The following is a 23,190-nucleotide window of genomic DNA, read 5'->3' on the forward strand; positions in this document are numbered from 1 at the left end:
CTGGTCCACAACCACTTCTCAGACATCCTGCCTCCGCTGGGTGGGAGCAAGCATGTGACCTTTGTGGTCTGGCCACTCACGACTGAACCCAGGAGAGACTATCCACTCACTGGCCAGAAACATACAACTTCTGGGGCTTGGCCTGAGAGAATGAATCTGAACATCTGATTCCCTCCCTCAGGAATATAAATAAAGAGACAGGGAAGGACACTGTAGTTGTTTTAGGTCCTTGAACTAAAGGGTCATGCATATTTGAAGTTGGAACGGCCATTCTGGGAACACATGCAAACAGATGTATGTGGAAGAAGGATGAGGCTGTGGCAGTCTGAATCCCCATGATAGTGTTGAGTGGCTGGATCAAACTTCACCTGAAACCCACCCTACCGCTGGACGTTTCCATTACACGAATCAACAAGTCTTTCTTCACATTGGTTTTATCGGGTTTTCTAGTATTTGACGTTTATTTGTTAGCTTTGAATAATCAAAAAGAACATCTCTGTAATCTTCCAAGGCATCCTCCTTTTACCTGGAATTGTTAGAGCAGATTTATGACCCCCTGAACCCTAATACACCAAGCCAAATTGGGGAGAAGCCCTTTGAGAGAGTCAGGATTCAAAGCCCTGTCCTTGCATGTCCCCAAGCACAAGCTCCCTTGCTCTGTGCTGAAGCACTTGGAGGAGGCGGCAGGAGGTTGGGGCTTCGCTGCAGGAACACGCTGTCCTCACCACAACCCCTTCTCAGCCTCAGCTCTGCTGTTATCAGCATTGCTCTGGAGGTCCTGGACAAAGGGTGAAGCCAGGAACTCCTGAGGCCAAAGGGCAGGTCAGGGGCCTGGGAGAGAAGGGGCAGAAATACGCCTTCCGTTTCCCTAGGGCCCCCGCAGCACAGCTGCCGTCCACAGGGAGTTTAGTTGGCCACGGGGATGATCGCAGGCACTCCGCGGGCCGCGCCCCAGCACTCAGCGGGCGCTCCTGGGGGTGAACCCAGTCTCATCGAGGGGCAGGGGCTCAGCGGTCCGTGTGGTTCGGGGACGCGAACCTGCATCTCGTGGGCTCCAGGAGTGGAGTCTTTTCCAAAAAAGCTGCAGCAAAGCCCTGCTGGCCGCGGGCCTTTGACTGTGGCCACATCTGCCCTCGCACTTCCCTTCCAGCTGCTTCTGCCATCAGCAGCCCCTCCAGAGGCTCCGAGGGGCTGACTGCGGGATGAGCAGAGGGATCTGCTGCAAGTTCGACTCTCCCTCCGGCCGCTGCCAGACCCACCGGAGGCGCGGGCGTATCCAGCCTACCTGGGAGCCTCTGCTTTTGTCATCAGTCAGGCTGCCTTGATTAGGGCCAGGCCCCCTTGAGGATGGGGAGAGCCAAAACGTGTTAGAAGTGAATTTCCAAAGGAAAAATCAGGAAGCAGTAATAATTGGCCACATCTGTGAAATCGGGTGCTTGTTAAGTGCCAGGTCCCGGGCCTGGGTTTGAGCCCAGGCGGTGGACGCCACAGGCGCCTCCGTCATCATGGCCGTCCCACGCCAGCGCCCAGCACCCTTGGGTGCGTCTCTGTCCGGAGCACCCCCAGCACCCTCCTCTTGGATGCTCCAGCACCGCCCCGCCACGGTTTGATCTCTATCATTTCTCACGGGTCTCCAAGGGAGTCAGCTGAAGTGGGACCCCGATACGGATTCACATCCTGGCCCCACGGCTTGCCACTGTGCAACTTGGGGGAAGTCAGTTCTCCTTCTTGAACCTCAGTTTTCTCACCTGGAGAATGGGTGGGGAGGGGGACTTGTTCTAGACCAGAAGCTTTCAAACTGATTGTGTCTCTCTGTGGGCCAGGAGCTTAAATGTCACAGCAGGCACTTGTTTACATTATTAGCGTCCCCAGAGGCTCACCCCGTGCCTTCTGGGAACGACCGTGGGTTTCTCTGAGCCCAGTAACACCCTGCGCCCTGCTGCTGGGGGTGACGGACTGAATGGCTCTCCAGGGGCTCACACATTCCCTTCTGCCCCTCCTCACCAGGGCTGCCAGCCCATGGCATGGGGCTCGGTCAGGACCAGGGTCGGGCAGGTCTGACTGGGAGCCGGGCTCTGCCCTCTCTCACAGGCGGCCGTGGGCAGTGTGGCTTCTTCTCTCTAAGCCTCCAGTTCAGCCTCTGTGCATAGGCACAAACTCCACCTCCTCCCTGGGCTTGTGTGAATTTGATTTAAGATAATGCACGGCTTCCCTGCTGGCTCAGATGGGAAGGGATCTGCCTGCAATGTGGGAGCCCCAGATTCGATCCCTGAGTCAGGAAGATCCCCCTGGAGAACAAACTGGCCACCCACTCTAGTTTTCTTGCCTGGAGAATCCCAGGGCTTCAAAGGGTGTCTCAGGCGGTGCTAGTGGTAAAGAACACAGCTGCCTGCCCACACAGGGGATGTTAAGAGACGCAGGTTCAATCCCTGCATTGAGAAGATCCCCTGGAGGAGGGCATGGCAACCCACTCCAGTATCCTTGCCTGGAGAATCCCATGGACAGAGGAGCCTGGCGGGCTACAGTCCATGGGGTTGCAAAGAGTCGGATACAACTTAGCACGAACTACAAGCAAAGCCCCCACACTTCCTTTTTTTTTTTTTTTAAGATTTTGTTTTTGCTCATGTGGACCGTTTTAAAAGTCTTTATTGAATTTGTTACAATGTTGCTTCTGTTCTATATTTTTTGGTTTTTCGGCCACACGGCATGTGGGATCTTAGCCCCCTAACCAGGGATCAAACCCGCACCCCGGATATTGGAAGGCTTAAACACTGAGCCAGCAGGGAAGTCCCCTGAGATGATCCTGGCAAAGCTCTTGCCTTTGTGAGAGGCACATGGTAAGCCCAATGTCAGTCCTCCAAAATTATTAGTAAATTCATACCCCATACTTGACAGTAGGCTCCTTGAGGTCAGATCCCCTTCGGTACCTTCCTACGGCCAGATAACCAGCTGGCTGTTTGGCATGTACTTTCTTCCTCCGATTGGGTGAGGCTGAGCTGGGAGAATAAAGGCTATGTTAGGACTCAGCCTCTGCTTTCTGGCTTCCCAGCCCTTTCTTCTTCCCGCTAAGACAACTCTGACCCCAGTTCCCAGGAGGAAGTAAATTCAGCATCATCTCCCATGAAGAGAGTGTGTCTAGCAGAGCACATCTTATTATATTTGAGGTAGAGCACCCAGGTTTTATTATATTTAAGGCAGGGCACGCACATGCCCATTGAGAGCTCTGTGGGTGCACGGATGGTTTGACTGGTGGTTTTTGCATGAGTTGCCCTGCCCGCCGAATCGCACTCAGCCCCAGGGAACGTTCTCAGCCTGAGCTGGGTCAGTGGCTGAGTCTTCTGGCTTTCCTCTGACCTCAAGTCTATTTTTTTTACCACGTGCAGCAGTCGTCTGGAATGGAAATCTCCACTGAGGGACAGACCTCCTCTCAAGGCTCAAATCAGGCAGAATCCCACAGGAAAGGCAGCCGGCCAGAGTCAGGCGGGTTCGGTCGAGTTCCTGCGTGACCCTGGGCAAATCACGTAACTCTCAGAGCTTCGGTTTCCTTTACTCCGTCGGCTTAGAACAGAAATTGCACGTTGTTTCGGCCTCTGTTCTAACGCCAGCTGATGGACACGGGGTGCTTCCAAATCAGGATTGAGTTGGAGTCTGCAGCTCACTGTGAAAGGGAGCTGTGAGCCTTTAGCAACGTCTGCCGTGAATTGAAGGAGGGGGAAGCAGGGTATTTATGTGGCACATGCTTGCCATGCCAATCCAGCTGCTCTCTAAGGTCCTCAGAGCTTGGAATGGCTCAGAGACTTAAGATCTCTTCTGACCACACAGAACTTAAGAAGCTCTCTCTGTTGACATGACTTTTCTTCCAACAGCACCAAAGTTTTCTCCCAGCCAGTGACCTCTTTACCACTTCCCAGCGCACACCATTGACACCATTCAGACCAGCACGTTCTCACAGCTGCCATGACTGGTTGAGCCAAAGAAATCGCTTCTAGCCTAGGCCACTGAAAACCAACCTTCAGATCCTCCACCCTGAGCCACTCCACTGGATCCAGTCAAACCTGAAGCTGTACCTAATCCCAGACTTAAGTGTGAGCCAATACATTCCCTTTTTATTTTTTTTAAAATGTTCATCAACAGATTTATTTATTTTAAAATGTATTTATTTGTTTAAACTCTTAGTTTTGGCACGTGGGGTCTAGTTCCTGACCAGGGATTGGACCCAGGCCCCCTGCTTTGGGAGCACAGAATCTTAGCCTCTGGACTACCAGAGAAATCCCCATTCTCTTCTCAGCTTGAGCCAGTATGACTTGGGGTTTCATCACATGTAACCCAGGTCCTCATGCACAGGTTATTTTTCCCAGGGAGGCCCCAGAATGGGGACCAAAGCAGGTTTAGCTAATATGCCTAGGGGTTTGTTTTTGCTTTCTCTCTTCGATCCAGCCAAGACAAGAGGCATGCAGACCCAGGACACCACTTTCTTCAGCTGTTGGTGCCTGGAAGGTGCCTCCCGAGGGGTCTCAGTGACAGAGGGGGGGCCTCTGCTTTGGATGGGTGGAGTCAGAAAGGACGCAAGTTGTCTGGCGTATCCTTTTATTCCCCCACCCTGAACAGTTTCCAGGACGGCTATCTCCTTAGCTTCCTGAGGCACTGAGTCTAGCTTGGTTGAATTTTGTTTCAAAACACTGGCATAAATCATGCGTACCCTTGGGAGGGAACATTAACCATCAACCAGCAAAATCAGCGTCCCCCCACCCCCACCCCCCGCCCCATCTCCTCCAGGGACACGGACTGGACCCTCCACCCCTTCCCCAGAGGACCGTTCCCCGCCTTCTCCAAGAACATTTCAGAACTGGGTTTCTGCTTGAAGTTCCCGACATCTGCTCCCCGCAGCTCGGCTCCTTCACAGTGAGGGGAAGGCATGGGGACACAGCTCACAGCTCTGGGCGTGTCTGGAGTCTGGCACTTGAAGTTGTTTTTTTTTTCCCCTGGGGCAAATTCTTCTCTCCTCCACTCTGCCCCCATCCGGGGAACTGCCCCAGGCGTGGGAGGACAGTGAAGGGTGTGGAGTCAGACAGCCCTGGGGGACAAATCCCAGCCTGCCACGTTCTCCCGCGTCATCAAGGCAAGATGCTCAAGCTGGCTGAGTCTCAGTTTTCCTTCACGTAAAATGGGGATGATAACACTACTCGCTGTACAGGGCTGTCTCTGAGAATTCGCGGTTATAACACTAGCCCAGTGGTTGGCACAGGGGCCTTCGCATTTAAATCGGCTTAGGTGGGGACAGGGAGGACAGAGGATGGAGGCAACTGGGAGAGAGGAGGGTTTGGGATGCCCACGGAGCTCCTCCATCCTTCTGCCCTGGCCGGTCCCGACCTGCTCTCCCTGGTCACCCTGGTTTCAGCATCCCAGGTCACTCCCAGGAAACCTGCTCCACCTTTTCAGAGTGACAGGCTGCCTCCTTGTTCCCAGGTGGGGAGACCGAAGCTGGGCCTCTGCTGGGTCCCAGAACGGAAGCTGAGACGGCGGCTCTGAGCACTGGGTCTCTGGTGCTTTGCCCCCGCAGCCCAGACGGGCTCAGGCCATTGCGGCACAACCGTGTCGCTCTGGGTGTGTCTCCTTGGCGTGTTTGTCGCGGCCGTGACTGAGTCAGTGTGACCATATCTGCAACAGGTTGGAAAAGGTACTGCGCACTCCCCTCTCTGCTTCGTGGGGAACGGCCCTCCCCTCCTGGAATTCAGTCCTCGACCCGCCCGGGTAGAGGGAGGTTCGTACAAAGGCAGAAAGAGCAGCACCATGGCCAGGCTCGGCTCCCGATAATCAAAATAGATTCTATCGTGAGACAGGAGACTTAAAAGCCTCCACTGTGAGAAAACATTCTTTCAGAGGCCCTTAGCTCTCCATGAACATAGCAATTTCCCAAGTCACCAAGAAAGTAAGAAGGCCTCCCTTCAGCCGTGACCCCGGGCTGGCCAACGACCCCCAAAGGAGCGTATGCAGAGGAAGTGAGGACCCCTCTACCCCTCTCTGCTTCGGCCCAGAGAGGACAGGAAATGGAGCATGCCAGTGGTGAAGAGTGTGGACTCGGGGGCGCCTGGGTCCACCACTTACTGGCTCTGTGACCACAAGCAAGCCATTTCCCTCCTCTGTGCCTCAGTCTCCCCATCTGTAAAATGGGACTGGCAAGTACTTCTTCACAGAGTTGCTGTATTAAGTGAGCTCACACGTGAAGTGCTTAGAAGAGACCCCAGCATATAACAGGCACCCCATGTGTCGGCTACGTCTATTTGTTAGAGTTTTCATACATGCGGGGTCAGCTCCAAAGGCAGCTTCATCTTCTGGAGGTTCAAGGAATTAGCTGCCTTGAAACCACTGCCCACCATTTAGGGCTGGGGAACCTGGAGATGCAGCAGGTTGAAGAGGAAGAAGCCCCATGGTCCACTCTCCCCGGCTACACGGGGTCCCCCCATGACCAAGATGGGGCTCAACACATCCCTTCCGGGGTAGCGAGGGACACGTTGTCGTGGGAGGGGCCGAGTGACCGCAGCAGAGCCTGGCGGTGGACCGCTGAAGCAGGGGGCCAAGTGCAGGGGTGATGGAGGGGGGTGTGAGCCAAGGTAGAGACAAGCCAGCCAGGCAGGGCTGCGGGCCCAGAGCGTGAGTTCTTCCAGCCGCCAGCTGCAGCCGCAAGTGCCAGAGAGGCAAGCGGTGATCCAGGCATGGACGTGGCTGCAGACCCGCCTCCTCCCCTCCACGGGGAGCCTGGCCCGCAGCATCCCTGCCCGATGCACAGACTCAGATGCGCTTAGAGAGAGGCTGAGGGGGAGCGGGAGCCTTACCTCAGGGCCTCCATCAGATTACATTTACCAGCTTTCCCATGTTGCCCTACAACCAGGGGCTTCTGAGAAATCTCAGATCAGTCACAGGACACTTTTCTCAGCACACACATGTGACAGTGTGAGGGGATGTGCAGCTCCCCAAGGTCAGTCCCTGGGATGGACATTCCCGTGGGCGTGAACCACAGCTGTCCTGGGCAGGGCCTGAAACATAGGTGCTCAGTAAAGGCTCCCTGAGGACGTGAACAGGCGGCCCAGCTCTGACCTGGCGGGTAGCAGACAGGTGGCCAGTCTCTAGGAGTGGGGAGGAAAGAACTCTTTGCTCAGCTTTCTTTGGCAGGGTGGCGGGGTGGGGGGAGCAGGCTTTGGAGTCAGACCCAACTGGGTTAACATTCTGAGGCTGTGCAGCTTACAAAGTGGCCCGCAACGACCCACCCCTGCTGGCATCCACCCTCTCCTCTTAAGCATGAGTTGGCCCAGTGACTTGCTTCTAATGAATGGAATGTGGCAAAAGTGATGGGGGTAGTGTCGTCTCCAAGATTAGGTTATAAGAGACAGTGACTCAATTAACACACATACACACACATGCCCCTTCCTGGCTTGCCCACTCTGACAGAGCAAGCTGCGGTGCTGGGTAGGACCACGGGGCCGGGAAGCCGAGGGCTTCCCACCAACACCTGCGGAGGAACAGTGCCCTGCCCACACTGCCGCGAGAATACGGAAAAGGATCCCGCCCCCGTTGGACCCCGCGGTGACTGGAGCCTCTTGCCCCTTGGCTGTCACCTGGGGGAGACCCTGAAGCAGAGGACCTAGGTGGGTCAGGCCTGGACCTCCGATCCGCAGAAGCGATGAGATTAGAAACATGCGTCATTCTAAGCCGCTAAACTTTGGAGCCGTGTGTCACGGAGCTACACACAGCTAGTACAGCCCCTCCTCAGCGCTGCGCCCAGCAACTAGTCACTTAAGCTCTGAGGGTTCCCCCATCTAAAAATGTGCATCATCATAATAGCACCTCCCTACCTTATGCGTTCGTGGTGAAGACTAAGAAAATGAATGAATGGGACTTCTGGCTGGAGCAGTGAAATAAAGAATCAGGAATTAGAATCAGGAAATAAAGCCCATCGGAATGGAGCCACGGGACTTCCCTGGTGGTACAGTGGATAAGAATCTACAGGGGACATGGGTTGGACCCCTGGTCCGGGAAAGATTCCTCACGGCATACAGCAACTAAGCCCGTGAGCCAGAACTACTGGGCCCATGTGCACTAGGGCCCGCGTGCCTAGAGCCTGTGCTCCGCGACGGGAGAAGCCACCGCAGTAGGAAGCCTGTGCATCGTTACAGAGAGCATCTCCCACTTGCCACAGCTAGAGAAAGTCTGTGCACAGCAATCGAGACCAAGGGCGACCCCAAAATAAAGTTAAATACATAAGTAAATAAGAATGAAGCCAGGAAGGGCCCTCACTGAGCGGCTGTCACAAGGTCAGGGTCCAGCGGCCCTGCAGGGAAGGTCCCCCGCCCTGGAGAAGCCTCACCTCCAAGCTCACTTTGCTGGCCTCCTGGACTCCAAAGGACCATGCTCAGAGCTGCCTGCAGCCGGGGCGCCCAGCATCGTGTCCCCCGTCCCCCCAGTCACCCCCATGATGGGTTCTATGGTCCCTTCTTCATGGATTTTGGGGTTCCTGTTGCCCAAAAGCTGGCCGGGCTTCGTGCCGTGGAGATAAACAAGCCAAGAGCCGCAGCAACTGAGAGTTCCAGAAACTGGCCTTCGTGGGAGAGTTGCAGCCGCTGGCACGGCCTGGGCACGACCCCCAGGCAGTCAGACCTGGAGGTGATGGGCACGTCGGGGAAGGGTCAGGCCTCAGCCTTCACATGCTGACAGATACGTGACTCCAGGTCCAGAGAACAGACTTGCAACCCAGATGCAGCTCACAGAACCCGGGCGCCTTGATGACTGTGATGTCCGGCGCTCCCCACCCCAGGTCTGTGTGATCCCCACCCCTGAGCTGGACCCCCCGTGCAGCCCACCCCCCACCCAGGCTGGCTGCCCATAAAGACATGGGTCCCTCCCTCCTCATCGGGGGTTGGAGCCCCCTGAGAAGGACCTCAGGGACCACGTGGTCCCCGTCTGCCCTTCCATCGGCCCTAAGCTGCGAATGTGAATCAGACCCTTGACGTCCGCAGGCCTGGCTTCTTGGATGCTGAGCACAGGGACCACCCAGGCCTGGTGAGACCACCTCGACACTCGTCTCCCAGTTGCCCAAGGGAGGAAGCTCCTGCCCAGCGTGCGGCGGGCGGGTTAGGAGTCTGGCCCTGGAGCCACAGAGGTCCGCTCGCCGCAGCTCCTCTCTGCCTGCAGGCAGCCCCACGCTGGATCGGGGGCCTGAGGACACTGGCTGGGTTAATGAGAACTCGGTCTGTGCTGTTAGCTCAGGGCTTCCTGCAAGCCCCCAGGGCAGCCTCTGCGATAATCCCTGTCCGACTGCAGGGCTGACCAGGGTGGTCTAAGGAGACAGGACCTGGACCCAGACAGCCTGCTTGGGAGCAAAGCTCTCAGCCCTGTGGCCGGCTCCATCAACCGCCCCCAGCAAGTGCTGCAGGCCAGCTGGGTCCTCTGGGGACCCCGATCCCCCTGGGGATGTCCAACCCGTTCCCTCTCTCCGGGCTGACAGAGCCAATATTTCCTGGCCCCAAAGCCCCAGTTGTTGGAAATGACAGTTTTTCTTTCCCGACTCCTAATTGCCCAAGCCTCCCATCAGCCAAAGCCTGTTCTTTCCCCGGCGAGCGTGATGGAAGCTGACCTGCAGGGCACCGTCTGGCGGGCGCTCATTTGTCTCCGGCGGGCCCATCCCGACCCCAGGGCTCCACTCTCCCCTCTCTGCTGACATCAAAAAACCAGCCCCACTGTTGCTGCGAGGCCATGGTCGGGCCCAGCCTGAGAAGTCAGGGCTGCAGACCCGACAGAGTGAATCGACTCTGCGCGAGCATTTAATAGCACAGTCTCGATGATGAATAAATCACACCTTAAAGGACCCCTTTGCAATTTGTAGCCCCCAGTCAAGACTCCAAAAATGTTCCCAGATGTGAGGGATGACGTGTGTGCCTCTGGCACGCTCTCACATGCACGGGGGGCACGTCAGCTTCCTGCCCACAGGAGACCCGGCACCAGCGACCCGCGGCAGAGCACAACCTCATGTTTTCTGAACAAAGATGCCTACCCCGACCCTTTGATAGCCTCTCTGGGGGAGATGTTTCTGGGAGAGACATGTGGGCCAGGAGTGAGCCTGTCTCAGACGGCTGGGATCCTGGGAGGAAAAGTACGGCCACCCCAAGCTCTCGGGGTGGGGTTGGAGGGTCTCGAAACCTTGTCAGCTTTGCAGTCAGAGAGAAAAGGGTCTGAAAGCCAGGTTTGCTATTTACCAGCTGTGTGATCTGAGGCAAGTCATCCATGCCGCTGAGCCTCAGAGGTAACCATGGAGCCGCTTTGCACAGCCTCAGAGGGGCCAGAGGGATAAAGAGAGAGGAATACAAGAAGCTAGGGGGGAGGGATAGTTAGCGAGTTTGGGATGGACATGGACACACTGCTGTATTTAAAATGGAGAACCAGCACGGGGACTCTGCTCAGTGCCATGTGGCAGCTGGATGGAAGGGGGTTTGGTGGAGAATGGACACATGTACATGTATGACTGAGGCCCTTCGTGTACATGTATGACTGAGGCCCTTTCTGTCCACCTGAAACTATGACAACGTTGTTAATCTTCACGCGTGCTAAGTCACTTGAGTCGTGTCCAACTCTTTGCGACCCCATGGACTGTAACCCACAAGGCTCCTCTGTCCGTGGGATTTTCCAGGCAAGAATACTGGAGTGGGTTGCCATGTCCTTCTCCAGGGGATCTTCCCAACCCAGGGATGGAACCCGTGTTTCTTGTGTCTCCTGCACTGGCAGGCGGGTCTTTACCACGGGTGCCACCTGGGAAGCCCTAACTGGCTCTACTCCATTACAAAATAAAAAGCTTCTTTAAAAATGAAAAAAAAGGCACTCAGAGAAGTGCCGACACTTGGGCGTCCTGCCTCAATAGGCAGTGGAGGGAGTGATAACAATCGTGACTATTAGCTGCTGTCGTGAGTTGGACGGTGTCCCCCCAAAATTCGTGTCTACACAGAGACATAGGATATAACCTTATTTAGAAATAGTCTTCACAGATGTGATTAGTTCCACTGAGGTCATACTGGATTAGGGGGGGTCCCTGAGTCCAATGGCTGGTGTCCTTACAAGAGGAGAGGACACACGGAGGGGTCAGGGGATGGCAGCGACCCCCTGCTCCTTCCTGGGCTCCCTCATTCAAGGCAGGTCCCACAGCAGACCAGGTGGGACCGGGCCTCCAGCGTCCACAGTTCAGGGGCCTCCCGCCCTTCAGAGACCCTGGAACAGTTCCGAAGGTCTTCAGCATGTTCGCCCTCTCTGGATCTTCTGCAGTCGGGTGCAAGGAAGAAAGGAAAAACCCAGACAAAACCACGCTTCTGACCGACGCAGTCCAGCAGCAAACATCCCTCACCCCGGGTCAGGAGTGTTTGTCCACCAGGAAACCAGAACGGTTCATCTGAGTTTCTTCACCCCGTGTCCCCAGATGCAAAAATGTCAGAAATGTGCAAGGGCCCTGCTCAACGAGGGACTCTGTGTCTCGCCCCCGCAGTCCATTTCCTGTGTGAGGTGAGGGTGAGGACCACTGCCCTGAGGGTCAGGAGAAGCAGGTCGGCCCCTGCTGCGCTGTGAGCTGGCTGTGGAACACAGCTAGAGGCTCTCTCGTCTCTGAGCCCCTTTTCCTTATCTGTGAAATGGGGGTGCTGACGCCCGCTCCAGCATCCCACAGAGTTAGGCGCCGGCAGAAGGCATGAGCCGCAGGTGAGGTCGTCTCGGGTGGTTTTCCTGTATTCTCTCTAAGGGAGTCAACCACAGGAGAGATGGGGTCTTCCATCACTGCCTCCCTCAGACCCCACCTTATAACCAGCGGACTTGGCCCTTTCAGGCAGTGCGTTTGATCCGCAAAGCACCCAGGGCATGCATGACGCTGCGCCAGTTTCTGGGAGGGTGTTTGACAGCCAGGGACACAACATGAATGATATCAGCAATAGCCAGCGTTGATTGAGCATTTGCCAGGTCCAAAGCATTATTTGCTTTGGCCTCACTGAATTCTCCAAACAAACCTGCTAGATAGGTATCATTGGAACCCCCATTTTCGAGAGAAAACTCAGTCCAGAAAGAGGACGACTCGCCCAAGGCCACACCATTAGGTTGGACTCCCTTCATATTTGGTTCCAGACTGGACACCACTGCCTGCAAATGCCCAGAGCTCAGTGGGCAGGCAGTTGGACCCTCCCACAGGCGACACGCCTAGTCCTAGCTTGTGTTTCTCGGGACCAACGTGGGGTCAAACATTCCACCAATGTTATGTTGCTGAGACCTCCCAAGACCTTTCTGAGGAGTTGCTATCATTATTGTTATTATCTGGTTCACAAAGATGAGGACACGGAGACCCTGGGGGTTACGTGGGTGGAGGGCTAAGAAGTCAGGCCTTTCAGACTCCTCATCTTAAGGTCTTGCCCTCCTCAAAAGGGAGCAGGACACCGTGGTACTAAATCCATGCAGAGACAGTCACGAGTGTCAGAACATAGATCCCAGGGGGCTTCCTGGAGGAAGAGGATCACAAAAGATGGGCAGAACCTGCCTGGCACAGATTTCTTCTCTCCAGGCCACCGTGGGCATTGGCCAGAACCCGGGGGCTGGATGGCTCGAGAGGGCCCGACCCTGCCCTGTCCCACCGGCCTGTCTGCATGCCAGGCCAGGGCTGACCTTTTGTCCACACACCTCTCCTCATTCTACAGGCCCTGGGAAGGACAGTCCAGAGTCAAGGCTATTGTGGGGTTCACAGACCTCAGGGGAGCGGTAGATACACAAAGCTACAGGGGATTCAATGCCGCGTGCTTTGAAATCGCAAAAGACTGGAACCGATCACAGGTCTATCAACAGGGAGCCGGGTTAAGATACAACGGCACAACCACACGCGCCTCGAGTGTCAGCAGAGTAAGAATGAATCAGGAATCACTGAGTCAGAAATAAAAACTGACGCTTAGGGGCTTCCCTGGCGGTCCAGTGGTTAGGCATCCGCCTGCCAATACGGGGGCCGCTGGATTGATCCCCGGTCCAGGAGCTAAGATCTCACGTGCCTCGGGGCAGCTGAACCTGTGCCCGGCACCCACGAAGCCCTCGCTCCCTAGAGCTCAAGCTCCGCAAATAGAGAAGCCGCCACAACAAGGAGTCCTCACACGGCAACTAGAGAGCAGCCCCCGCTCGCTGCAGCTCGAGAAAGCCCGTGTACAGCCACAAAGAGCCCCCTGCGCCACAGCAAAGACCCAGTGCGGCCACAGATAAAGAACTTCTAAACTTTAAAGCTGACGTTTAGGAAGGACTTTACGTGCAGTCAGGGGCTCCTCCGAGTGGATCCACTCGTGTGGTCCTGACAGCAATCTCAGGAGGAAGGACCATGACCATCACTTTAAAAATGAGGAAACCGAGGCCACAGGACCTCAAGTCCACGGCTTGTGGCTACAGCAGAGCTGGGCTCTGGTGTGGGCAGTGGGCGTCGGAGGCCCTCGGGGGACCAGCCCGCCACACAGCCTCCCAGCTGCTCCGTCTTGCCAAGAGCTCCTGCAGCCCCTGGGAGCCGGGAAGGAAGAGAGACAAACCCCCTTCAGTGGCCCCCGCCCTGCGCCCCAGTGCAAGGAGAAGAGGCTTGACTGAAGCATCCTTATCTCAACCGGCTTCTGGTAACTCGGCCACTGGGATAGCTAACTTCCCCTCCAGCCAGTTACGGCCAGTGGGGCCCGCTGACGGTTTTTATAGCCTTCCTGGAGTCAGCATGACAAGGAAAACGAAGTGAGCTACAGGACCCCTTTCAACACTAGCAGCTGGGTATCACAGCTGCGGGGTGCAAGAAGGAAAGAAAAGTCACTCCCCCCCCTCCCCGACTTTGAGCTCATCCACAGAACACGAGCCTGGGCGGCCAACATGCTGGTGTTGAGAAAAGCTGTTCTCAAGCGGAACTGATTGGCAACAGAAATGGAATTTTCCCCCCAAGAAAAGTATAAACACGCTTTTTCCCTGGGAATTACCCTTCGGAATAGGTATTCCAGACGTGTGTGTGCAACGGCCTGAGCACGGCCGTCAGCCTCGCACGAATGAGGCGAGAGACCAGTGTTGGTCACCACTCGTCCCGGACAGTATTTCTGGCCATAAGATGGTCACCAAGGTCAACGGCGAAACCAGCCCAGCCCGGAGTGGACATCTGCCCGCCCATGGTCCAGCCCCTTCTCGCGACCCCCAAGACTCTCAGCTGGCTTTGGGGCACCTCAAGGCTTCCCTAGTGGCTCAGTTGGTAAAGAATCTGCCTACAGTGCAGGAGACCTGGGTTCGATCCCTGGGTTGGGAAGATTCCCTGGAAAAGGGAATGGCTACCCACTCCAGTATTCTTGTCTGGGAAATCCCATGGACAGAGGAGCCTGGTGGGCTACAGTCTCTGGAGTCACAAAGAGTAAGACATGATTTAGCGGCTAAACAACAACCACCAAGGACTGAAGACTTTGTGACGCTTAACAAACTAGGCTCGACCAAGAGGCGGTACAGACTCCAGAGGAAGCCAGACAAGCTGGATCCAAACCCAGCTCTGCCGTTTACTGTGTGATTTCAGGCAAGTTCCTTAACCTCTCTGTTCACCGGTTTGCAGATCTGTGAAGCGGGGCAGGATCCAAGGGCTGCATGGATTTACAGCGACACATGTGGAGTGTGCGGAATAGTGCCTGTCTCATGGTGAGGAGCGTAGATGGAGGGTAGGGGCCTCTTTCACCTGACTGTGATTAATTCAAGTGGCCTGAGGTCTAGCTCTTAAAGACTCAAGGACAGCTCTCTGGACCTGGATTTGGGAGCCAGGGACCCAACGGGGGCCTCTGGGTAAGTGAGAAGAGAGCTTGGGCCATTCCAGCTGCCGTCAACCAGACATCGGCCTATTTGGCACCTGGTGGGTGGAGGCATCACCGGTCTGGAGGGACCATCAAGCCCACCCCCTCGGGCCTCCACCTGCAGGGCCTTCCCCTCCCCTCAGTCCTTCTGCCCCATGGAGGGAGTCTGGAGGGCGAGCCTGGGCGCGCGGGTCCGTGCAGAGCCGCCAGCAGCGCTGGGTGGCAAGAGAGGGGATTCAACTCTAGGGACATCACGGTAATAGCCACCAGGCCATGACGGGATCCTCGCCCCATCATCTGCCTGACTCCCGGGTCCATCTGAACTCAGGAAGGAAAGAGGGGGCTGTTTACACCTGAGGCAGACCAGAGGGGTGAGTATACAGGGGCCACACGAACAGCCCAGAACCTGGGCCTGGGTTGGCCGGACGGGCCCGTTTGAGCACGCCCAGTTCCACAGACTTGCTTGCTATGCAAAGAAGTGGCTGCCTGGTAAGTTAGCATGGGCTATTAAGACGCAATATTCATAAATGAAATGCGGCCTGCAGCCAGAGGTTCCCAGAGACCCTAATTCAGTTTGACTGTTTTGTCACCCTTGGCAATGTAGCAAAGCAAATATTTCCATAAGTCTTAACTGAGTGCCTGCTATGGGGTAGATACAGCGCTGAATAAAACAGGAAAAAAAAGAGAGAGAGAGAGAGAGAAAGAATCCTGCCCTCAGGAAACTCACATTTCTATTTTTAAAAAATGATTTTGTCCGTTTGGCAGTGCTGGGTCTTCACTGCTGGGCTCCGGCTCTCTCCAGTTGCAGCGAGCGGGGGTTACCCTCTAGTTGCAGTGTGCAGGCTTCTCCCTGCTGCGGCTTCTCTTGTTGCAGAGGTTTGGGAGTCGAGGCTGTCCGGCTTGAGAGCACAGGCTCAGTACTTGTGGCGCATGGGCTTAGTTGTTCTGCGGCACGTGGGATCTTCCCGGATCAAGAATCAAACCCGGGTCTCTTGCATTGGCAGGCGGATTCTTTACCGCGGAGCCACCAAGGAAGCCCCTCAAGCAGAAGATATTTTGAAAAAGAAAAATAACGTATCGTGTGTTCGATGTTGGCAAGAGGTACAGAGGGAGCCACGTGGAGATCTGGAGAGTGAGTGTCCCAGGCAGACGGGGAGGCAAGTGCAAAGGTCCTGAGGCCGCCCTGTGCTCAGCACCATACTCAGCGGCGAGTTCGGTGACGGGGCGGGCAGGGGAGGTGAGGCCCAGGTTCTGTGGGGCCTGGCGGCTGTGGTTAGCGCTTAGCCTTCTATGCCGGGCGAGGGGGAGCCAGGCCAGCGGGGAGGAGGTGCCCTGAGCAGAGGAGGGGCGGGATCCGATCCCCTTTGAACAAGACCCCGCTGGCTGCAGGTGCAGAAGAGGCCGTCAGAGAGGCAAGCAGAGAGGCAGAGACATCAGGGAGGAGGCGGCCACAACAGTCCGGAGAGAGACGGTGGCCGTGTGGACCAGGGTGCTGGCGGCAGAGGTGATGGGGAGCGGTCAGCTTCCAGAGACAGGTGGACAGTGGAGTCAACAGGGTCCTTAAACTGAGGAATGGAAGCAGCTGGGCTCTATTTGTGTGTTTGGCGGCCAAGAAAGTTTGAGACGCGGGACTTCCCTGGTGGTCCAATGGTTAAGAATCCGCCCTGCAGGGCAGGGGACACAGGTTCGATCCCTGGTTGGGGAACTCAGATCCCACATGCAGCACCCACGAGCCACAATGAAAGCAACTAAGACCCAACGCAGCCAAATTAACTAATTTAAAAAGGAGTTCTACAGGCCCTGACAAAGACTGAAGATCCTGCACGCTGTAGGCTGCAGCTAAGACCCAGTGCAACCAGATAAATAATAAAAATACATAAAGCTTTTTAGAAAAGAAAGTTTGAGACCTGATTTGAAAACAGAGATGTGGTTGTCAGCACAGCTCCCCTCTCACAGTCCTCCGGGGGGCTGTCACGCAGGCATCGAAAGGTTTAGGTCTTCTGTGCTAAGAGGGAAAGACATCCAAGGTGTATTGTCAAGTGAAAAAGGAAAGATGCAGAATAAAATGTAAGAATGATCTCAGTCTTGAAAATTAAATTACATATGTGTGTGAATACAGGCTTCCCAGGTGGCGCAGTGGTAAAGAATCCACCTGCAATGCAGGAGACCCGGGTTCAATCCCTGGGTCTGGAAGATCTTCTGGAGGAGGAAATGGCAACCCACTCCAGTATTCTTGCCTGGAGAATCCCATGGACAGAGGAGCCTGGTGGGCTACAGTCCATGAGGGTCTCAAAGAGTCAGACACGCCTGAGCAACTAACACACACACTCACACGCATGTGAGTGAATGAACGGTCTGGGAAAGGTTGCCTGGAGTGGGACCCACTGAGATTTAAACTCAGGATTGCTGTTCCTACATGCAAAATTAAAACAAAATTTTTTTTAACTGGTTTTAGCTCTTTTTAAAATTGCTGCGGGCAGGGCTCGCTTCCTGCCATCCCAGCCTCGCTTCTCTGAGGCGGCCAGTGTCCCCACCTGGGCCTCCTCCTTGGCCAGGACCCTAAGAAGGCGGAACGGGGGAATGAGAAATATTTTCCTCTCGTGCTTGCCGGCCTGGGAGACTGGAAAGAGCCCACCTGGCTCCAAGGCTTTCTAAAAATAGAAGGTGGTCTGAACTTCCCTACAGGTTTGGCTTAGCTGTTCCTCCTCCACGATCCAAGAGCCGTTTTGATTAGAGAATCGTGTGTTGTGCATTAACATCAAGGATGGCGGGAGCGAGACCTGAAATGGGATGGAATTTACAGGAAGCTGCCCCCGAGGCAACCCGGAAACATCCCGCAGATGTGGGGGGCGTGAAGGAAGAAACCGAGAACGCAGGGACTGGGGCCTTCCTGCTGCCCGAGCTGGGACACTGGAGGCAGCTGGTGCGGGTGACACCCTCTGCCCCTCCCAGTCTCTGCATCCACTCCAGGGCTTAGGGCAGGACAGAGGAGTTGGCTGTTGGTTTGCTTGAGGCCAGAGGAAGAAGCTGAGGGATTGTATCCAAGGCCCGCTGCCTGGAGTTTGAATCCCTCTGGGTGAGAACTGCGCATGGTCTCTCAGAACGGTCCACAAGATTTCTAAGACCCTGGGCGCAAGCAGAGATGTGTCAGGGCCAGTGGTAAAGGTTTAACAGCCAGTTTTCCGGGGGAAAGTGTATGTGTGTGTAAGCACATGCACACGTGTGTACAAATCTATGCATTTACACACACTCTAGAACACATCAGAATACTCAGGTTTACTATAGATTGTTTTGACATAAAGGATGTGTAACAAACAACTTACAGATAAACATAAAATGTACAATAACTCCCCTTTTGTAAATTTCAGATACTCAAGTGATTCACACAGGACGTTGTTATTGATTTTTTTGCCCCTCGACTCTCATATCTATTGTTAACCTATGGTTATAATTGATGAGCAACTGCAGTTCTTTCCGGAACGTGGGCTGATATCTGCTTTTACGCTGAGCAGTGAGAAAAAAGGATACAGCAGAGAGCAGGTCGGAGCTTTCCTGGCTTGTCAACAAAGTGAGCAGCTTCCTCGATTTTTGGTGCTATTCCCACTGCACCAAGTAGAGAGATAACACACTTCAGTGTTCAATCTGCATCAACCGTGTCTCCCTCCCTCCCTTTGTCTAGGTCATTCTGTCTGTTGACCTAGATAATCAACGAAACAATAAATCAAGCCCTGAGTTGTACTGTTTGCCATTTCTCTTAGTGTCATTACTCCCACCCATGGCCGACTTCAGGCTACCAACCTGAAGTCACAAGAAAATGGAATTGGGAAGAGATTTGCAACAGTGCAGTGGAGTAGTTCCATCAGACAGACACGCCGGATGTAAGCATCCCCAGGAACACTAGTATCAGTAACCAGGTAGCTTTTTAAAAAATGGAAAGTGATGAGTTTTGAGTACCTACGACCTCTGTTTTTAATGTCATTTATTTAATTATAAATTTATGTAGTTTAATTTTTAATAATGGCTCTGTTTACCAAGGAGTTCACCAGGTTTCTAAAAGCCTGACAACTGGTTTTCACGAGTCAGTCCAAGCTAACTCCAGCACACCACACGCAAGGGCCACACAGCTGAGCATCCCAGGCGGGAGAGGGACCCACAGCGGCTCAGGCATGAAGCAGCAGAGTTTGGCCCCACCAGAGGGGTGTTGGCAACAGAGACGCTGCCCAGGTGGTGTTACTGGTAAAGACTCTGCCTGCAGGAGATGCAAGAGTGGCAGGTTCTATCTCTGGGTCTGAAAGATTCCCAGACTCCTGGGAATGGCAGGAAATGGCAACCCACTCCAGTATTCTCGCCTCGAGAGTCCCATGGACAGAGGAGCCTGGCGGGCTACACTCCAAAAGAGTCAGACACGACTGAGTGACTGTACGCGCACCTTTCTGAAGCTTGTGGCTACCCAGGACTGTTCTCACTGACACCAGTCACTGGGCACTGCAGGCCAGCAGTCACTTCTTCAAGCTCGTCCGAATTCCAGCCTTCTCTAGCACATTCCCTGATGCGCTGGGGGGCTCACGGGATGGTTTTCCTCCTCTTTAAGCTTGTGTCTCACCCACATTTAAAACTTGAGTGCTCTGACTCTCTCCAGCCAGAGTCACAGCATTTTAGAGTTGCAAAGAGATTGTAAAGATTTCCTAAAATAATACTTTTGTTTCACAGATGGGAGAAAGCGAGTCACTAGCTCAAAGTTGCAAAGGAAAAAAAAAATCAAGGGCAGAACTTCGAAGGGTGACCAACCATCCGGGTTTGCCCAGGACTGAGGGGAATCTCCTGGGACAAGCTGGTCACTCTTGAGCAAGGACTGCCTGTCGGGTCTCGAGTCAAGCCCAGGGCAGAGGGCTTGGGCCAGACCCAGAAAGAAAAGGAGTGAGTTCAGAGCTGCTGCCGGATGGAATTTTCCCAGAGAAGAAGGACAAGGCCACATCTGGGTGTCGGGACTCGCAGCTCTGCCCAGATGCCGGGCACCAAGGGACTTCCCACCTGCCACGGCCTGGCGGTGGATGTAACCTGCGTCCTCCTTGTCGGTGCCAGACAGACACTCCTGGCTTTATCTGCATCTTATCTCTTGGCTGCTGCCATCACAGCTGCAGGGATGCATATGCAAATCGCCTCTGATGATGTGAATACGTGATTCCCCCAAGGGAGGCATGTGGAAAGCACTGTATGTGTTTCACAATTCTGTTTGGTCCAAAGGAGCAGTGGGAGCCCAGAATGATTCGAAACAGATTTTTGAAAAGGCAAAATAAAATTGGAACACAACCTCATACAGACATGTGCCGCTCTCTGCACCCCTGCCTGACATTAACCCTCTTCTCTCATGGCCCCGGGAGCCTCCTGTAACAGGGCAGCAAATACTGCAAGGGGCATCAGGTCCTCTGCATTCAAGCCAGGAGCCCCTGCCCATCCCCGGGCTGACAGACCCTCCAAAGAGTCAAAGGCTGGTCGGCCTATGACTTCGCCTGTCCGGTCCCTCTGCCTGCCTCCTACACACAACAGTCCCTCTCCTCCTTCACTTCTGCTTTCTGGGATCATCACAGGCTCAGAGAACACAGAGGATCCCAACCACTCCCGGAGGTGCAGAGCTTAGCAAGAGGCAAGTTAGAAAGATTGAGATCTGATTCCCATCTCTGTTGCCAACCAGCGATGTGACCTCGGGCAAGTCACTTCATTTCTCTGAGCCTCGCTTTGTCAGTGTAGGATGAGGATAATAGTAATAAGAAGCTCTATCCTGCCCCGCGGCTGGAGGGGATCCTCCGAGCTGAAGCTTCATCAGTGCCTGGCACAATGCCTGGTGGAGCAGACCCAGAGACGTAGTAGTCATAGGGAATTCCCTGGCATCCAGTGGTTAGGACTCTGTACTTCCACTGCCAGGGCCCAGGCTTCAATCTCTGGTTGGGGAACTAAGACCCTGCAAGCCTGCCGCACAGTCAAAAACAAGAAGGAAAAAAAAAATAGTAGTCATAGTAAGACCCCCTTAAAGACGACTTCCTTCAACCACCCATTTTCGGGATGGACAAAGGGAGGCCCCGAGCGGGAAAGAACTTGCCCAAGGCCACACAGCGAGGTCCTCCTGCGATCCCATCTCAGCCTCGGGGCTCGCGGAGCTCCAGGTAGGATGTGCTGGACACGCCGCCCTCCCACCCCGGAGTCTGGTCCACACTCACCACCCGGCAGGTCCGAACATTCTCTGCCCGCGTCGCCGCGTCCGCCTGGAGGCAGCTCGACTTTCTTTATCGCTGAGACGAGCCAGCCCACCGGCGCGGGGTTCAGGAGAGGAGGCTGTGCGCTGGGAACATGGCCTCGGAGGACCCCCCGGCCCGGCCTCCCTCGCGGGGCCGGCGCTCCCCGGGCTCCGATAGAGCGGCAGCGGCCGGGCTCTTATCGGGCCGGGTCAGGGTGCAGGCGGCCGCGGAGCGGGGTTCCAGGAAGCCCGCCTGGGGCCCCCCGGCCGGCCCCGTCCCCCCCGGATGCCGCCTGCGGCTCTGGCCGCGGCCGATCGCCCGTTGTCGGTGTCACTCTGAGCTCCGCCGGGGAGAGTTCCATGCTGGCCCCCAGCAGGCGGGGCCCCCACCCCTCACGGCCCGGCCCCCACTCCCATCTTGGCAAGGGGGCCGGGGGAAGGCAGCTAATTTCAAGTCTGCACGGCGTTTGTGGTCGTGTCCTGAACTCTCCACGATTAATCACCGGAGCATCTGATTTCTGCTTGGCCCCGGAGGGGGGTGTGGGGACGCCTGGAAGTTTCTGCTTACTCATTCGCCCCCGACTTCGGCGCTAATCGCAAACAGACCGGGGACGGGGACGCAGGCTCCCTCTCCCGCCCTCTCCTCGCCCCCCTTACCTTGCCACTTTCGGGTCCCCCTCCCCTCGGTCTCTCTCCTTCTCCCCTCTTTCCCGGCCGCCCCCTCCCCCGCCTCTGTCCTGGATCCGACCTGGCACACCCCATCCCCTGGTCCAGCTTCCCCCCTCAAGCCCCCTCTGCCTTCACACCTCCCACTTCCCCCTGGTGTGAATTAGCTTGGCCTTTTCCCTTTCCATCTTTGCACTTAGTGGTCACCCTCTTTTACTGCCTCTTTCCCTTATTTACAACCTAATTATTTCAGGGTTTGCCCCCGCCCCACCCCCATTACATGTATGTGGAATTCCTATGAACTTGACAGTCTCTGCCAGTCAAGAGTGGGGTCCAGACACAGTCCGGCTTGTTTGGTCACCTCCGCGCATCTCGGTTTGGGATCCTGCTCAGGGACGGACCTGGGAACAAAGCCCCCATTGACGCCATCACCCCCCACCCCGCCACCCCCCAGCCCCTGTGGTGCCTCCCAGCCTGTAACACCTAGAGATGAATTTCTCTCTGCACCCCTTGGCTCCCTGCCACCCTGCTGCCACTGCAGACAAGACACTGGGAATAAACAGCCTCTGAGAAGAGAAACTGACATCCCTCCCCACAGCTACACACACAGAGAGTCTGATGGGTAATTTGGCCATAACTTTGAAAACCAGAAATAAGCACAGACTGCCAGCCAGAACATCACTTAATGCTCATCCTTAAGGAGGCGTGCACATTGAAGTTTGCTTAAAAAAGAAAAAAAAAAAAGTTTATCATAAGAAACATCAGAAATATTCACCCAAAAAAATGACTGATTAAATGGAATATGCAAGAATCCAAGGCAGGGATTTGAAGGGTGAGCTGCATCTGTACGTAACAATGGAGTGGAGACGTATTATTGAATGAAAAGGGGATCAGAATGATACAGTCAATATAAACTTGGTTGTGCAACCCTCCGCCCTTACACACACATAAAATGAAATGCTATGGAAACACATATAAAGCCAGGAAAATAGTCTGGAAGAATATAAACTTCACTGAGTCATTACCTCTGGGAAAGGAGGGAGGCAAATTTTAAGGGTGGTGCTCATACCCCTAGTAGCTTCATTTCAAAAAGTGAAATGGATTTATCTAATATCTCTGTCCCAACCAGCTTCCTTCACCAGCAAGATGGCACCCCATACTCGGAGAAAATTTCATCCGTCCGCTGGCCTCCTTGGACTGACTCAAAGAATTCTGCAATCTGTTAGCCAAGAACTAAAAGTCGGCCTTGAGGCGTGAACCCAGAAATTCTGCAAACAGTCCACTCTGATCACCTCTCCCAGGTGGCATGAGTGCTGAAGAACCCGCCTGCGAATGCAGGAGACGTAAGAGACGCGAGTTCAGTCCCTGGGTCGGGTGGATCCCCTGGAGGGGGACATGGCACCCACTCAAGTAATCTTGCCTGGAGAATCCCACGGAGAGGAGCCTGGCGGG

The 23,190-nt window shown here is 55.0% G+C and overlaps 1 protein-coding gene across 2 annotated transcripts in view; it reads right to left on the minus strand.

Annotated features, from left to right (window-relative positions):
• RIPOR3 (RIPOR family member 3) overlaps positions 1 to 21,648 on the minus strand; it is a 73,916-nt gene extending 52,268 nt beyond the window's left edge. The window contains exon 1 of one of the 2 annotated variants that reach the window (XM_043882766.1): positions 21,056 to 21,648. The gene's annotated coding sequence lies outside the window, so the exon portion shown is untranslated. The remainder of the gene's footprint in view (positions 1 to 21,055) is intronic. The other variant, XM_043882769.1, reaches the window with a different exon arrangement.
• Positions 21,649 to 23,190: the final 1,542 nt, after the last annotated feature.

The sequence above is a fragment of the Cervus elaphus genome, chromosome 23 (genome assembly GCF_910594005.1).
Source record: "Cervus elaphus chromosome 23, mCerEla1.1, whole genome shotgun sequence".
NCBI classification, from domain to species: Eukaryota; Metazoa; Chordata; class Mammalia; order Artiodactyla; family Cervidae; genus Cervus; species Cervus elaphus.